Source organism: Cyprinus carpio, chromosome B9, assembly GCF_018340385.1.
Source record: "Cyprinus carpio isolate SPL01 chromosome B9, ASM1834038v1, whole genome shotgun sequence".
NCBI classification, from domain to species: Eukaryota; Metazoa; Chordata; class Actinopteri; order Cypriniformes; family Cyprinidae; genus Cyprinus; species Cyprinus carpio.
This window is the reverse complement of record NC_056605.1, coordinates 33,003,528-33,018,969: the sequence shown is the minus strand read 5'-3', so window position 1 is coordinate 33,018,969 and position 15,442 is coordinate 33,003,528. Positions and strand designations below refer to the sequence as shown.

Sequence of the window (15,442 nt, the reverse complement as noted above, 5' to 3'; positions counted from 1 at the left end):
TAAAATACGGGATTTACAAAGTGTACAGAAGTGAAATATATTGGGATCCTGAAAACAAAATGATCTAATGCCCGTATTTGATCTGTTAAGAGAAAGGACATTAGTGCAGGGACAGACATGGTATGAAGTAGCATTAAAAGCACTAGACAATTTGGGATTCCCTGCTAAAAACGTTGTTTTTGGTAAAGTTACTAAAATATACACATACCCACCAGAAAATGCAACAGGCGCATGGGCATTGTTGCAAACTAGAATAGCACAAAGACCTCCAAATACTGCTTTAGTAAATATAGTAAATCCCAAGGAGGCACACCAGAATGGAGTATTAATCATATATAGAATAGATAAAGTCACAAAATCACTAGTTTAAGCGCACTAAAAGTTCTTATGCCGAGAAGAATAGAAAGGAATCAGAAGCCATGGCACCCATTTAGATTGCCAGGTGTGTGTGGCATAAGAGAAACAACGTGTGTCCTAGTGACAATAGCCCTAATAGATGTGTCAGTAATTTTCTTAAGGGAAGTGGAGAGAGTGAGGCAGAATGACACAACACCTCAAAAGAGGGAACTATCTGAGGCAAGGAGAAGTCCACCATATGCCAATCTTTTAATAATTACTCATGCTTTGTCTCATGCTTTGGTTCCAGGTAACCGCTCTCCTCTGCTCACTAGCCGAACCAGAACTTATATTTTTGACCTCGAAGGCTAGAATATACTTTTAATCTAACAGTACTGACAGCAAGACCATAAATGATTTCAATACCTCTGAAATGACATTGCCGTTGTGCTGACAGCTCAGCAGCTAGCTTGGCACTGATAAGATGCATTTGAAGTAGTGACAGCAGGGGAATCACTTTTGAAACTGAATCATGTTTTTCAGTTGATATCTCTCATTACTTCTTCAAATATTAATCAATCGCCTCTGTCTAATGACCAAGGCTGATGGGTTTGTGAAAATGCAATGCTATCTCACGACCAATTTGTATGTATTTTACGAGGTGGCTTATTCGTACAAATTGTGAGGTCGTACGATTTTGTAAGATTTGTCTAGACCCCAGTGATGGGTAGGTTTAGGGGCAGGGTTAGGTGTAGGTCATTCATACAAATTCATATGAATTGTGCAACTCATAAAATACATACGATTTAGCACAAATCGTATGAATTTGTACGAATGAGGTCGTACAAATTCATACGATTTAGCCACCTCATAAAATATGTACGAATTGCCGTGAAATCAGGCTGGAATATGAGATCTGTATACCAGCCGGTACAAGACTCAAAGTGTTATAGGAATACGATTAATGAGACTCAGTATGATTAAAGAGTGAAATAGAATAATCAATAATAATTAGAATTGAACAAACAACCAGTTGGCATTTCAACCAGATTTCGAGGTCGTCATAAAATGGAGTCAGATTATAATTTAACCTAAATTTAATAACTTTGCACACTGAAAAGACCAAAACACTCAAGAAACCTTCATCCACTATTGGACTCCTTGAACCATTCCATGGACCTTACATCCTCTTCATCTGTTATTTATTATTTTGTGAGCCTCTGTCTTCTTGCTGTTAACTGAGTACAAGTCAAATGTTAATTTTATTACCCTAATTAAGAAATGTAACAGGTTGGATTAGACAATGTTTAATTATGTGAAAAGAACATTAGACAATGTGGGAAAAGCTGCTGCACATTGAAATAGACACTGAATGATATTTATTTAATATGTCAAATGTTTGTAAAGTCATATAGCCTACACCCATGAACCTACTTATGAATACAATTTTTAACTGCTGCCACATTCTTTTTTTTTTTTTTCTCTCCATGTCTAATATCTTTGCTAGTGCATTTATTTCTTTATTTATTTATTTATTTGTTTGTCTGTCAGGTATCTTCTTGTCATCTATAAGTGAAGGATCTAAGGATCCTCAAATGCAAATTGTGTGCTTATGTGATGATGTTATGACATTTAACATTACTGCTCAGATGAAGTCTGATCACTGAAACATACACATCTACGATTATTTAATAAACTCTGCTCCCTTTTTTTACAAATGCTTTTTTAATGATTTTGTATGCTAAAACGTAAGTCATTTGAACAAATGATTTGATATCACAAACGTTTTCCCACTGTGTGTGGAGTTTAAAGATGCTTCTATAAGAACTACAGTTGCGCCATCATTGTTTTTCGTGTCTCAAATAAAAAGTGGAAGCAGATGTTCAGAGTTAATGTTTCTCCAATTAAACAGCTAGAATCGTTTCTATACGGAATATCAAAGTGTTTCATAGGAACCTTTATCAAAGCTAAGCCATGATTTTCATGTAGCTGCTTCACAGAAAGGCGGTGAATTTTGTGAATCTGTGTAAATAAGGTGAGTGCTGCATGCTTTACAGGTGACTTCCGCATTCAGATTTCCTTTAAAGGACATTTATTTTTATATGTTTTAATATTTTCTTTTTCAAGCAGATGAACGTGGTTTGATTGGTGTTTGGTGTTAATATTAATTAAAATAAGAATTCAGATAACCCATATATTGTCATAGTCATGTGATTTGGGTCATTGTCCATTAGTACTATGAAGCGAAGCCCAATCAACTTTGCTGCATTTGACTGAATCTGGCCAGAGAGTATATCCCTGTACACTTCAGAGTTCATCCGGCTGCTTCTGTCTTCTGTCTCATCATCACTAAACACCAGTAACCCAGAGCCACTGAAGCCATGCAGCTCATGTATCACAGATGATGTTGTATTTTTTGGATCATGAGCTTTTCCAAGCCTTATCCATACTTTTGTCTTCCTGTCATTCTGGTACAGGCTGATCTTAATTTCAGCCATCCAAAGAATGCTTTTCCAGAAGTGGTCTGCCTTTTTTAGAGATTTTTTGGCAAAGTCTAATCTGGCCTTATTTGCACCTTGTGGTTTAGTCTCGTAAGGTCTTCTGATTATAGTTTTTTGCCTTGTCCAACTTCCCACACTTGCAGGACTCATTTAACCTACAACAATGACAAAGCATGGTTCACTGCAAAACTCAGTGTAGCGTGCAATGTGTTTAGCGTTTCCCACTAGTATTATGTTCAGTATGGGTCAATTGATCAGAAGAAAGGTGCGACTACTGGAAAGAGGAAGGCAACACATCAGGTGAGTGAATAATCATCACTGACCCTCTTAACTGTGTAAAGTTTGATTTTATATTAGAAAAAAATGTTTTTTTTTTTCACTTTTTCTTTTTGAATGGATGAATCACGTATGATCACAATTTGACAAAGTGTAAAATGAATGACATTGTTTCCTCTTATTACTCTTTTTGGAACTTTCTAGGTAACTGAACAGTCCAACTCAGTTGAAACACAATTGTCATGCAATTGGCATAGTATGGGAAATTAAAAAAAAAAAAAAAAAAACTTTGAATAGAAAATATTTGAATAGTTTGTTTGTTACTCAAAAGAAATTAAAAAAAACATAGCTTAACAATACTCTCAAACAAAATGTTACAATCAATAACTCAATTACTCAAATAAACACTCAATATGATTCAATGTACAGAATGTGATTCAGTAAGTTCTCTTGCAAATTCAATAGATCACTTTTTTCCCTTTGAAAATCAATAGATTTTCAGCTATGTGAACACTCAATGAAGACTCAAGAATCAGTGAATTGGTTCAATAACCAGAGTCTATGAACTAAACGACTAAGTTCAAAGAACTGTTTATTCTTTTGAAACAGTTCGAGTTAAAAATTTATGTCCTTTGATCGTGAATCCAGAGGAAAAAAAATGAAAATAACAGTTCTCAATGAGTCCAGGTCCCGTTTATCCAAAAGCAAAAAGAAAAGGATTCTCCTATCAGTTTGGTGGCTCAAAAACACAGTTCAGCAGAGAAAATTGTTCCGTGGGTGGCTCGCCATATACAAATTGCACCTCGTGCATCCAGCATGAATCAGGAAACTCGTCACAGAAGAACTCTAATCTCACAAAAAAAACCCAGCCTTGTAGAAACACAAGGCAGAACAATAATTAATCTTCAATTCAAACAATTTCATCATCAAATCACATGTGTGCACTTAAAATAATACATTAACTCAACACTTTAATACTTATTGAACACATTGACACTTAAATCCCATACTTTATGATACTTCGTTAGCTTTAGCCCATATGCTATCAACTTCTGCGTGCACGCGACCTATACTGTATAAACACACCTCATATCGATTCTCTGTCAAATTTGCGGCACTTTCCCTGCATTAATATCAAGGTAGTGTTTGAATTGTAACTCACCAAGGAAAGGAATTTATATATTTTCAGATAAGGAAGTTCAATTGTGGCACTTTGATGCTCCGTGCGTCTGCATCGGTCTCTATTTCACAAGCTCCCGCCTCATCTGCTTCTTAATCCAGCGACAGCTTCTTCATTTTATAGCATCAGCTCAGAAATTTTTTTTTTTCTGTTGCATCCAATCACTTTTATCTCTAAATGGATTATTTAGTGTGGAGGGGTTTGAAGATCACTCTGTGCAGCTGCCTCGTCTTACTCTCTCTCTCATCTCTAGGAAAATCGAGAACTTTCTCTCACGAGTTTAGAAGCGGCAGGTAGGCGGGTCTTACTCAGTTCACTGCTGTTACTAGATCTTAAAGAGCCCATCACTCTGACACAGTTAATGATCAAATGACTTCCTATACTTTCTTTTGAATTCTATTTTCTTATCTTAATTTTTTTCTTATTTTTTATCTTCTTGACCTTACAGCCTGGGTTACCCGGGTTACATCAGACAGATCCATCAGGCCAAAGAAGATGCTCGCAGGAATGGGGACAGATTCTTGTATAAACAGGCCAAAATACACACTGGAAAAGGAGATCAGAGTGGCAAAGAGCAATTATACTGGAAAGCTAAAGAACCAGTTCTTTTCCAGTGATCCTGCTTTAGTGTGGAAAGGTCTGAAAGACATCATCAATTACAAGACACCATCCCCCAGCAGTGTGGAGAATCAACAACTGCCAGACGATCTGAACGAGTTTTATTGCAGGTTTGAAAAAACACCATTCACACCTCCTGCAACAACTCCCCCCCCCCACACCCACACACACACACACCATCAGTCTGTCTGAAAACCTGTGCTGACCAGCTTGCCCCCATCTTTTCACAGATCTTTAACAGATCACTGGAGCTGTGTGAAGTCCCCTCATGATTTAAACGCTCCACCATCATCCCCGTCCCAAAGAAACCTAAAATGACTGTACTTAATGACTACAGACCTGTGGCTCTAACGTCTGTGGCCATGAAATCATTTGAAAGACTGGTTTTGGCTTATCTGAATGACATCACTGGACCCCCCTGCAGTTTGCCTACAGAGCAAACAGGTCTGTGGATAATACAGTCAACATGGGACTGCATTACATCCTGCAACATCTAGACAGACCAGGGACTTATGTGAGGCTCTTGTTTGTGGACTTTATCTCTGCCTTTACCACTATCATTCCAAACCTCCTCCTGCCCAAACTAACTCAGCTCTCTGTGCCCACCTCCGTCTGTCAGTGGATCAACAGCTTCCTGACAGACAGGCAGCAGCTAGTGAGGCTGGGAAAACTCACATCCAGCACCCGTACGATCACCACTGGAGACCCCCAGGGTTGTTTCCTCTCCCCACTGCTCTTCTCCCTGTACACCAATGACTGCACTTCTAAAGACCCCTCTGTCAAGCTCCTGAAGTTTGCAGACGACACTACAGTGATCGGCCTCATTCAGGACGGTGACGAGTCTGCTTACAGACAGGAGGTTAAAGAGCTGGCTGTCTGGTGCAGTCTTAACAATCTGGAGCTAAACACTCTCAAAACAGTGGAGATGATAGTGGACTTCAGGAGAAACCCCCCCTGCTCTCCCCCCACTCACCATCATGAACAGCACTGTAACGACAGTGGAGTCATTCAGGTTCCTGGGCACCACAATCTCTCAGGACCCTGAAGTGGGACAATCACATTGAGTCCATTGTTAAAAAGCCCCAGCAGAGGTTCCTTCGCCAGCTGAGGAAGTTCAACCTGCCACAGGAGCTGCTGAAACAGTTCTACTCCACATCATTGAATCCGTCCTCTGCACTTCAGCAACTGTCTGGTTCAGCGCAGCTTCTAAATCTGACCTCAGAAGACTACAGACGATAGTCCAGACTGCTGAGCGAATCACTGGTACAACCCTCCCTTCTATTCAAGAACTGTACTTATACAGAGTGAGCAAAAGGCTTGTAAAATCACTCTGGACCCCTCACATGCAGCACACTCCTTCTCTGAACTGTTGCCATCTGGTCAACGCTACAGAGCTCTGAGCACCAGAACGACCAGACACAGGAACAGTTTCTTTCCTCAGGCAATCCATCTCATGAACACTTAACAATAATCGTGGAACACACAACACTAGTATACATTATCTATTTAACACACATACTTATTTACATTTCAAATTTGCACACATCATACCTGTATATACTTAATTGTCTTATTATATATTATGTTTTTGCTTTTTTGTACATTGTCTATTTTGTATATTTTTAGATTATTCTTTTTGTTATCTGTGTCTTGCTTGGTCACTGTCATTCTGTTGCACTGTGGAGCTTCTCTCACTAAAACAAATACCTTCTGATACCTTTTTTAATACATACATATATATATATATATATATATATATATATATATATATATATATATATATATATATATATATTTAATACTTTGCATTTTAAAATCAACTTCTAGATGTCTGTTCAGTAGTCCCTATAACATGACACAATTTTAATTTGTGGTGCTTCTAATTAAGTGATAAAATGCAGTTGCAAATGTTGTACAAATAAAATATCACCACTACTCATCTTTGCACCAATAAAAAGTGCAACATTTTGTTTTTCTACCAAATTATATGTAATATCTAATTATTATATTAATATTTAACTTACACTGGAAAAGGTTCCATGACCTCTCGCGAGATCTCACTAAAAAGTCTTACGATTTATTCCAAAATATGATGCATGATGGAATACACTAAGCCTCGAATAGTGCTCTGGAGTGGTATTGGAGAGAGTGTGGATTTAGTGTGGGTTAAAGGTATAGTTCACCCAAAAAATGAAAAATTCTGTCATTAATTACTCACCATTATGTTGTTCCAAACATGTTGTCAGGATTAGTCCAATAAAGGCAGAAGGCATGATTTGCAAAAATGTAATTCTTTATAGTTTTCCCATTTTTTTAAACACACACTATACAGAAGAAAACTAAAGAACACTGCACAAATCAAAGAAAAGAAAACATGGAGTTCCAGGGCTCAGATGTTAACAGTTGGGATCCCAAACCCAAAAAACTCCCTAAACCCAAAACCCAGCCCTTATATTACCATTACCATTAACAAATGACAAAGGGGTCACCCACACAAATACATTCAAATTACTTATACTGCACCTAAATTAGATGAATTCACATTACATTGAAACGAAATAAAATAAATAAAAATAATGTCATCTATAAATCATATTCACTTATACACTATAACAAATCATGTAAATAAAGAACAACATAATTTGTCTCTGCTCGTTGTTACACGTTCCATTCACCAACGTGTACTCCAGTGAATAGAAAATAATTAGGAGCTACCTGTCCTCCTTTAGTGTGCATAAAGAAGACAACATAAACTACCTAATTTAGAGCAAAAATATTTAAATAAACAAACAAAAGAAACATACAAAAATAAATTCAAATCTACAAAGAAATAGAAAAATAGGGGGAAAAAACACATCAATCCCAATACCTAAATAAACAATCAACTTATCAAAACAAACATTTAAATCAAATACATTTATGTGTGGCCTCGGTCATCACACCCGTAAGACCTTCATTCACCTTCAAAACACAATTTAAGATATTTTTGATGAAATCTGATGGATCTCTGACCCTTCCATAGACAGCAAGGTGACTACCACGTTCAAGGTCCAGAAAAATACCAAGATGATCGACAAAGTAGTCCATGTGACATCAGTGGTTCAACTGTTCAGGCATGTAGTATCATTTCACAAAGCTTGTCAGAACATTCTGTTTTTGCTTCAAATTGTTTATTATTCAATCAAATTATGTGTATCATTATTATTATATAACTAAATTATATGAAATGATATAAATTATATGTATATGAATTACATAACTAAAATTAAATAACTGTAATAACAGATTTAGGTTAAATAAAGATGACAGTCTCTATATTTTTCTTTTTAGGAAACAAATCAAAGAAAAAATAAACTAATTCTACTGTTTCTAATATTCTTTATGTTGATCAGAAACAAAATATATTGTGCCCAGCGGAAAAAAAAAAAAAAATTATTATTATTTTTTTTTTTTACCCAGTCATTTAAAAAATAACACATTTCAGAGCTGTAACAACAATGCAGTGAAACCGTGATATTTTTGCTTAAGGTTATCATACCCTAAAAATCTCATACAGGCCCATGGCCTAGTCTAATATTTCTGTAAAAGATTATTTGATTATGATACAGAATACATTAAGACAATGTGCTCATTAGCTTATTTAATAATGCAGTATTTTAATTTTCCAGGCATGAAGTCCTCAACACATTTAGATCAAATCTGCTGAAGAAGTTTGAGCATCTGTATGAGGGAACAGTGACACAGGGAAACCCAACACTCCTGAATGAGATCTACACAGAGCTCTACATCACAGAAAGTGAAAGTGGAGAGATCAGTAATGAGCATGAGGTGAGACAGATTGAGACACAATCCAGGAGAGCAGCAACAGAGGACACACAAATCAAATGCAATGACCTCTTTAGACCTTTACCTAGACAAGACAAAGCCATCAGAACTGTGCTGACAAAGGGAGTCGCTGGCATTGGAAAAACAGTCTCTGTGCAGAAGTTCATCCTGGACTGGGCTGACGGGAAAGAGAATCAGGACGTCCAGCTCATATTTCCACTTCCTTTCAGAGAAATCAACTTGATGAAGGACAAAACACTCAGTCTTACAAATAGAAATAATATTCAAATAGGAAAAATTAACTTTTTGTTTAGCCCCTCTCTCGGGAATAGAAAGATTAGACAGCTCTTTCAGAAAGACACATTTACTATCCCTTCTGTGATGTCTCATTGAAGTAATTCTTTTGAAGGTATTCCGTGGAAGAAAGTGTGGCCCTTACCTAACAAATATTTGATTACTAATAAGGTTAAAGAGATATCTTTTAAGTTACTACACTGATTTTACCCTGTCAAACTTTATCTTAAAAAAAAAAACGTTTCCTGAGATGGATCCCCTCTGCTCCTTTCGCGGAGTAGAAGATGAGTCTGTATGTCATCTTTTTTGGGATTGTGTCCATGTTGCTACCTTTTGGAATAAATTCTGTATATTTGTATGTGTCTTTATCTTCTTTGGTGTTTAAGGATATCTTATTTTGTTTTTAAAACTCTCACAAGAATGTAAAAGACAAGTATTTTCTAATAAATCTATTTATTTTCCTAGCTATTTTTTTTTTATACATAAATGTACATTTTTGTCTGTTAAACCTCTATTTCTTATTTTTTGTAAAGACCTTAAGTGTTATTTGGATACTATATCCTCTTCCAGCAATGTCAAAGCCTTAAAATCTTATACATTGTGCACAAAGTATAATGTTTATGCTTCTCTGCTATTGGCTAGCATTTCCCCTGGTCTAAGTTTTTTTTTTTTTGGTTATTTTTCAAGAATTTTGTATATTGTTTATATCAAAGCTATATCTAGTTTGGTTGTTATAATCTAATTGGATCTGTAAATGTGTTGTTGTTGTTTTTTGGTTCATGTTTAATAAATAAAAAAATAAAAATAAATGAATAAACTGCAAAAGAATGATACATGCAAAAAAAAAAATACACATAATATATATATATATATATATATATATATATATATATATATATATATATATATATATATATATATAACTAAAACTAAACTTATTTTAAAAAAGGCCACCCCAACTTACATCAGCGTGATCAAATCTACATCAAACGACAAAAAACATGTTTGAAAAGTGAAATTTAATTATTTAGTTTGTCTCACGTCCCATTAGATCAATCGTATCATTAGATTACATGGAGAGGGCGGGGTTTATGACCTAAACTGGGACCAGCCACTTGGGGTCGATCGCAACGCGATGGCTTAACTTTTGAGGACTAGTGCGACACACTTGATTTAAACAGCCAGAATCGACTCTATACGGAATATCAAAGTGTTTCATAGGAACTTTTTTCAAAGCTAAACCATGATTTTCGTGTAGCTGCTTCAAGGCGGTGGATTTTGTGAATCTGTGTAAATAAGGTGAGTGCTGATGCTCAGGTGCTTTACAGCTACTTCCGCATTCCTATTTCCTCTAAAGGACGTTTATTTTTATAGGTTTTAATATTTTCTTTTGCGAGCAGATTAACGTGGTTTGACTGGTGTTGGTGTTGTCCGTGACAAAAATAGCATGTGCTTTTATACAGGATCCTGTAGATGAGGAGGCTGCATTAATTCATAGGGAGTTACATGTACTTTTAGTTACATTAATCCAATAAAACAATTTAATGAATGTAATACATCTGCAATAGACTGATGATTTAGATTTATGCACATCAGTATTTTTCAAATAAATCTTAATAATAAACAATACCATTTTTGATGTGAGTTATGACTTGATGGGAAGAAATGTTTTACATACTTTAGTGAACATGAGCTGGAGAAGGATAGTAAAATAACCTAAATAACCTTTAAAGGTGTTTTAGTCTTTGTATAAAGCAGATTATTGACTCAGTGGCAGCTGTCAGTCTGGGGCTGCACACTTCTGCACGTGTGAGGACTCGAATGCTGTGAAAGCGTATCACACATAAAATCACTAACAGTTCACAATTAAATCCTTTTCCTTTTCTTGTAACTCGATAAAATCCATTGAAATGAACGTCATCTGAGATGTTTAATTCACAATCATTCTGATCATTATTCCTGCTGGCGTTCACTTCAGTCCACAAGTCGTTCTTATAGGATAGGCTATTTTCATTTAATATGATGTAAAAACAATAGGCTAAGTATGTCTAGCATCATTTAATGTTAGCGAACATTGAAAATAAATTGGTTGGAAAATGGTATCCACTCATGTTTAACTTTCTGTCTGGTTGTTACAGTCAGAAAAAATAAATAAAATAAAGAATCACATTACTATATGTTATAGCCTTTGAGATAGCCAATGATCACTAGATTTAATACAGATGTTACTATAATAATTCTGTAAATGGTGATCAGCACCCAAATATTGTATATAATGTGGAAGAAAATTTGTCTTGGCGTGACATCTCACTTTTTGCAGACAATGCAAAGGCAGAGTACAATAACTTAAGAATAGCTGAAAAAAATCAATATAAAAACCAACTTCAATATAACAACTAACTACCAAAAATCAATTGTCTTACCTATAATTAATTTTTCTGGACAAATAATAATCTTTAAAGCCATTTTTCTCAGTTTTATACTCTAGCGAGTTATGTTCTTTTGCCTTTGGAGTAGGGCTGGGAAAATAAATCGATGCATCGCGAATCGAGAAATGATTCAGCATCGATTCTGAGATTTTCCGAATGCATAGCGATTCTTTCTTGAATCGATTCTGAGCTTAGTTTTGAACAGCAGATGGCACTGCGTGCTTTAGAAACAGCCATACTCTGCTTGTTTCCAAATCCTTACACACACGGGAACCTAAAACATTAATTCTAAAATTCGAAAAGGTTGAAGCGAATTACAAAGGTGTTACAGTGGGCTGTTTTAAATTAATCTGCGTCAAAAAGCATTCTAAGCTGAGGTGAAATTACATGACTCAGCCGAACACAACTGCTCTTTAGCCACTCTTCTTCAGTGAATTTACCTGTGTGGAAAAAAAACTAGATTAGAGCGCCATCTGCTGTTAAAATCTAAGCTCAGAATCGATTCCAGAGGAATCGCGATGCATTCTGAAAATCTAAGAATCGATCCACAAATCGATTCTGCATCGATTTATTGTCCCAGCCCTACTTTGGAGGGTGGAGCAGAGCGGCCATCCACCTGTCACTCAAGTGGCCACGCCCTTAATTATGCAGAACTTTAAAGCTTAATATAATTTAAACAGATGAGTTGTAAAAAAAATAACAAATAAAAAAATCACCGCTTCACAGTTGTCATAAAGGGCAAAATTAACTTTATAGACCAAAACCACTTTTTGTACAAGGCTGTAAACAAATGTTTTTCTGCTGTAAAGTCGTGTATTTTAACATGGGCAGTCTATGGGCCTGACTCTGTTTTGGAGCCAGTCTCTAGCGGCCAGTCGATGAATTGCAGTTAAATAGTGATGGGAACTCCGGTTGTTTTCTGTGAATCGGTTCTTTCGTAAAGTTCGTTTCAATGAACCGGTTAAAAACACTGGTTCATCAGTTCTTTTACGCCCTAACGTAATGACGTCACTCGCAATGATGTAATGATATGAAGTCTATCGGGTTGAAAATATACATTCAAATATATGAAGTCAGTAATCATAACTTCAGTCAGTTAAAACATCATAATCATGATCTGAAAAGTTTACAATTAAGTATTGCAACTAAGCACCCAAATACAGTAACAGGCAGTGATGTGCATAGGAGGATTGAAGTCTTGAAGATATAAAGTAAATCAATTAGTTGTCCTCAGCACAGAAACCATAATCGACTTACTATACATAATCCATTGTGATTTATTTGTTATTAAATAAACTTACGTTTCGCCAGATTGCCCTTCATTCAAGTCTTTGGTTTACCTGTGCTCATAACATTAGCACAGAATCAGTTTTCCAAAAGAACCAGTTTGGCTCAGACATGCTGTGTCAGTCATAGTAGGCAATCTGTTCGGTAGCTTCACGCTGAATCACGCATGCGCAGTATCATCAGCTCATCGGTTCTCAAAATGGGCGTGTCCGAAAGAAACGGTTCTCTGTTCAGTGTACTGGTGATCTGAAAACCGATGCAACCGGTTCTTGACTCGAGAATGAGAACCACTCCATCAGTGGGCGTGTACGTTCGCTAAGCATGTTTCACACATACTCTGTCTGCAGTGCGTATCGGCCCATGTGCATTACGTATCTGGTGCAGAAGCAGCACGTAATCATTGTGCTTTTACACAGGACACATTTGCAGTCCGCTCCTGATCTGTTTAAAGGGGTCATATGATGCGATTTCAAGTTTTCCTTTCTCTTTGGAGTGTTACAAGCTCTTGGTGCATAAAGAAGATCTGTAAAGTTGCAAAGACTAAAGTGTCAAACCCAAAGAGATATTCTTTATAAAAGTTAAGAGTCAACCACCCCCCCCCCCAAACAGCTTATTCAAACACGCCGCCACATCTCTACGTCACTGTGTGGGAAGATTTGCATAACACCACCCAAATGTGCACACAAAGAAAGAAGGCGTAACTCTGATTCTTGCTGTTGCCGCCGGCGCCATGTTGTGGAGACGCTGTTTCATTATAAAAAGCGAAACTACTTGTTTGGCCTTCCAAAAGAGGATACAACTAGAAATCAGTGTTAAGTTGTTTTTACAACACTGTTCCAGAACAGTTCAACCCAAATATTTAGTGTGCAGCACATTTTATGGAGGAATGTTTAGGGGCTTTAGGGGCTCCGTATTTATCCTTCTGTCAGCCAGAAGTGGAAAAAAGAAGAGGAGGAGGATAAACATTAAGATGCCAGCGGTAAATGAGGGCGATAAGATTGACTGAAGGATAATTATGACAAACAAATGTTTTCATTGTTAATTCCAGCTTATTTTTGTTTAATTATTAAAACTAAATTTCACATTACCCCCAAAATATCTTAAGTCTGATGGACATAATGACTGTATACCATGGCTCCTCAAATCTTGCCCTGGAGGTCCAATGCGCTTAGTTTAGTTTAGCTCCAACCCTCATCAAAGTCACCTGCTTGTGATTTTTTTTTTTAATGATCCCAAAGAAATTGATTGGCATTGATTAGCATGCTCAAGTGTGTTTGATTAGGGTTAGAGCTAAACTCTGGAGGAAAGTGGATCTCGAGGTCCAGATTTGAGGATCCCTGCTGTTTACAATCATTGGACAGACCAAAGATTTGTTTTTTCTCCCCCGCAGTAGTTACTGCATCATCAGAGAAAATTGCAGTAGCAGAATACAGGTCTACCTTCTTAATGTTCTCAATAATAATAATAATAATAATAATAATAATAATAATAATAATAATAATAATAATAATATAGGTTGAGAGGTACATCAGGGGGGTATTCCAGAAAGCAGGTTATGTGACATACCCGGGTATGTTTAAGAGTAAGTAAGTGGATAACCTCAACTTTCTGTTCCAAAAATGGAGGTAACTTTCAGGGTATGTTAGTAGTCATAGCAACTCACTCTCTGAACTTAACCTGCTCCGGAGCAGCTTCTGTTCCAGGGTTAGTTCACTTCAGCGAGCCTTCAGTGGGCGTGACAGTTAGCGCACAGCATTATATAATATTACAATATGTAATATAGCTTATTATATATATGTGTATATATATATATATATATATATATATATATATATATATATATATATATATATATATATATATATATATATTATTTTTTTTTGATATGTTAATGAGGAAGCACTAATATAAGTAATAAATAAGGTAACATTATTCCTAATATGATTATTTCTTTTATTGCCATATATAAGAGTTATCTGTATAAATTATAAAACACTATGACAAGGTAATGTTTAACTTATAAATATTTATTTATTTTATTTATTACATGTTATATTATCTCACACATGGATTTTCTATAATGTCTAAATTCTAAATCAAAATACATATCTGATATGACTTAATATACAATTAGCATAAAACAAAATATATAATTCACATTCTCAAGGATTAAAGATTACATGGAAAAAAAAAATCACGGTCATCAATTAGGTGGCGATATGCACTAAGCATGTAAACAACTAATGAACAAAAAAGAAGAAGAAAGAAACAGCTTGGCGCGCTTTTTCTTAGCGTCCGTTTCCATAGTGACTCGTCGATTCGTCGCTCTGTTGAGAATGTCTTGAGTCTTAACCAGGAACATACTCTGAGTTGAATGAACTTACTCCCGGACGCATTTTTGGAACCACATACCTCGAGTAAGCAAGCTTTGGGGTTAATCAACTGAGAGTTCAGGGTTTAGTTCACGGTAAGTTAACCCTGCTTTCTGGAATACACCCCTGATCAGCATTCTAGCGAGTTTAAAATGTTTTCGATTTTGTTTTTACTTGCCGGACCGGACAAATAGCCTGATAAAACATAAGGGAAAAAAATAAAAGAATAAAAATAAAATTCCAAATAATTATATAAATAATAACTGTCATGATCCGGTCACTGAACTTCCATTTATTCACCACCAGAGGTCATCATCCACAACA

At 36.0% G+C, this 15,442-nt stretch overlaps 2 protein-coding genes across 2 annotated transcripts in view; one reads left to right on the top strand and one right to left on the bottom strand.

Moving 5' to 3' along the window:
* LOC122138547 (NACHT, LRR and PYD domains-containing protein 3-like) overlaps positions 1-15,442 on the bottom strand; it is a 788,161-nt gene that overhangs the window by 392,570 nt on the left and 380,149 nt on the right. The window lies entirely within an intron of this gene.
* LOC109089392 (NACHT, LRR and PYD domains-containing protein 3-like) overlaps positions 10,145-15,442 on the top strand; it is a 61,649-nt gene continuing 56,351 nt past the window's right edge. The window contains exon 1 of the mRNA XM_042731944.1: positions 10,145-10,329. The gene's annotated coding sequence lies outside the window, so the exon portion shown is untranslated. The remainder of the gene's footprint in view (positions 10,330-15,442) is intronic.